This window comes from Galeopterus variegatus, unplaced genomic scaffold (assembly GCF_000696425.1).
Source record: "Galeopterus variegatus unplaced genomic scaffold, G_variegatus-3.0.2 Scaffold7355, whole genome shotgun sequence".
Classification (NCBI taxonomy): Eukaryota; Metazoa; Chordata; class Mammalia; order Dermoptera; family Cynocephalidae; genus Galeopterus; species Galeopterus variegatus.
In genome coordinates, this window is record NW_007733466.1 from 72805 (window position 1) to 76182 (window position 3378).

Below are 3378 nucleotides of genomic sequence, written 5' to 3' on the forward strand. Positions count from 1 at the left end.
TTTGTTTGGATGTCTTAAGTGTCTTTTGTTCCTTTCTTTCTTATTTACTGTTTGTTTTCTGCATTTGTTGGTTCCTTCGGTTGTAGATAATCTTTTCTTTTTGTTTTCTCTCCTTCGGTTGTAGATAAACTTTTCTTTTTGTTTTCTCTTCATTTTTATTTTACTAGTGGGTTTTGATTTTTCTTGGGTTTTTATGGCAGTGGTAGTTATTTTGCAGTAACCAAACCCAGTACTCCCTTTAGAATTTCTTGTAAGGCTGGTCATGTGGTAGTGAACTCCCACAGTTTTTGTTTGTCTGAGAAATATACTATTTGTCCTTCATTTCGGAAGGATAATCTTGTTGGGTAGAGTATTGTTGACTGGCATTCTCTATCTTTTAGTATTTTGAATATATCGTCCCATTCCTATCTTGCTTTTAGGGATTGTGATGAAAAGTCTGATGTTAGTCTGATTGGGGCTCCCTTATAGGTGATTTGACACTTCTCTATTTCGGCTTTTAAGATTCTCTTTGAGTTTTGCCAATTTGACTATAACACATTTTGGAGAAGACCTTTTTGGGTTGAATACATTTGGGGATCTTTGAGCTTCCTGAATCTGAAGATATGTGCCTCTGCCTATACCTGGGAAGTTTTCTGCCACTATTTTGTTGAATATGTTTTCAATGCAATCTCCTTTTTCCTCCCCTTCTGGAATACCCACAACTTGGATATTCGAGCACTTAATGTTGTCTGATATCTCTCTTAGATTTTCTTCAATGTTTCTAATTCTTTTTTTTCTTTTTTTCTTTTGTCTGCCTGTGTTATTTCAAACAGCCCATCTTCAAGGTCAGAAGTTCTTGCTTCTGCTTCTGCAAGCCTGCTGGTTAAACTCTGTCGTATTTTTTATTTCATTGAATGAATTCTTCAGCTCAGTAAGCTCTGCTACATTCTTTTTCAGGGCATTGATTTCCTTGTACATTTTTCTTTCAGGTCCTGTATACTTTTCCTCATTTCATCGTGTTGTCTAGCTGAGTTTTCTTGTATCTCATTTAGTTTCCTTAGAATTATCACTCGAAATTGCTTGTCAGACATGTCAAGGGCTTCTTGTTCTATAGGATCTAGAGCTTGAGAGTTATTACCCTTTGGTGGTGTACTTTCTTGATTTTTCATATTTCTGGTATCTTTCCTTTGATGTTTAGTCATTGTGGCCCGGGATTTCACAGTCCACTGATTTGTCATTATTGTCTGGCTAGGATGCTGCTGGGGCTGCCAATTTGGTATGGCTGCCTCAGTGTTTGCTCAGTTGTGCACTAGTGCCTTGGGTGCATGGTTGCCTCAGGTCTTGGGCCTTTCCAGGGAGGTGCCTCTCTGGTCTGCATGCACTCAGACAGGCTGGGGATGGAGGCGGGTGGTGGCGGTGAGGCCTACCTTCTGGGTCATGCACTGGCACTAGAGTGCGTGGTCTCCATGGAACTTCCACTTCTCTGGCTGGGTGCCTCTCTGATCTGTGCACACTCAGCCGGGCTGGGAATGGGGTTGGGTGGTGGCAGTGAGGCTTACCTGCTGGGTCATTTGCTGGCACCGCAGGGTGTGTGATCTCCACGGAACTTCCACTTTTCTGGCTGGCTTGTAAATATTGACATTTTAAATAGAACTGCTGTATCACTTTTAGAAATGTACCCAGTGCAATCTAAATTCATAATGATTTGATATCCACCATTGTGCAACAAGCTCTTCTTTAAAAGTCATAAATTCTCTCTTGGTCCTTTTCCTCTTCAGTTCATATTTGCCCTTTCTTTTTCCTTCAAAATTTGTTCTTATATATTTTAGTCCTTGAAAGTCTTTCAATTATTACCCCAAAGTAGATTCAAAAGTGGTCCTAATGCTTCAAACATCCTTTGCCATGTAACTTTGTACTACTTTCCCATTTTTCATTCTGGGACTAATTTGTGACTTGCTTTGGCCAATGTGGTGTTGGCAAATGTGTTGTGAACAGGCTTGAGAAGCTCTTGAGTGATTGGGCTTGCCTCTCTCTCATGCTTCTGCCAGACTTAGTCTACCAATGGATGAAAGACACCTGAAGCAGAGCTGAGTACCCACAGTCATCCCAGCCTACTTCAGTCAACATCCATCCAACACAGATGTGTGTGCAAGAACAGCCAAGATAAGCACAATCAACAAGCCAAACTCCAGCTCCTCTAGAAGAACGAACAAAGATATGCTTATTGTTGTATGATACTGAGGTTTTCTGTGGCTTTTTGTGTAAAATAGACTTTTGTGTAAAACCTAACTGAATTACTCTGCCATACTTTTCTACAAAAGAAGATTTAATTAATTTTAGGGAGGGTTTCTGTAACTATAAACTCTAAATGTTTTAAGAAATGCTTTTCTGTATGTTTATGAATTCCCTTATTATTAGTACCCAGTTAATCCAAAGAATCCAAATATATTTTAAATTTTGCTATTTATTTATTAAATAAAAAGATAAGATTTTATTGAAAATGCATCTCATAATGAGAGAGATGAGGATTTTTTCCAATTATTTCAAGAATTCATGGATGTGTGTTACATACTATCGAATAAAACAAGACTAATAATCAATTCTATTCATTTAAAAATGTTTACAGATGTAAGTGTTAAAAAATCTTGTCCACATACATAAGTTCATGGGAATGACAGTGATTTTATTATAAATGTGTCTTTTAATCATTTTATGTGTTTCCTGGTTGTATACAAGCTTTAACATAGTGATATAACCTAAAGTATTTTTAATAATTTAGTAGTTGACAGCTCTATAGACCATACTTAAATTTTTGAACACAGTGACTGTATAACCATCTGGTTTACGAAATAATTTTAAAAATCCAGTCAGTAGAGGCATTCACTTTCTCAGCAGGAAAACTAATAATTCAATAATTTTTTTTCTTTTCTGTTCCATATGTTTTTACAAGAGGGTAATGCACCAAAGACTGTGTTCTTGTTTTGTAAAATGGAAGGACTATTGTTCAAAGAGCAGGGGTGAGTCCTCAGGTAAATACAATTTTGGGAAGAGTACATTTAAAAGCTGAGAATCTGGAAGTTAATTTTCATTTAAAATAAACTTTCAAAGACTATTACCCCTGGACAATTTTTCTGCTTTAGCCAGAGCTTGTCTGGAGTTACTGGGTGAGCAATAGCTCACTATGGTTATGGTCAGGGAGATGAGCCAAAATTGGCTCTGAAGATGGAGAAAGGGGTGATGAGCCGGGCAATGTGGGCAGCTTCCAGAAGCTGGAAATGGCAGGCAAACAGATTCTTCCAGAGAATCTCCACAAGGAACTAGCCCTGTCGACACCTTGATTTTAGTCTAGTAGGACATGTTGGACTTCTACCTGCAGAAATTTAACATAGTAAATGTGTT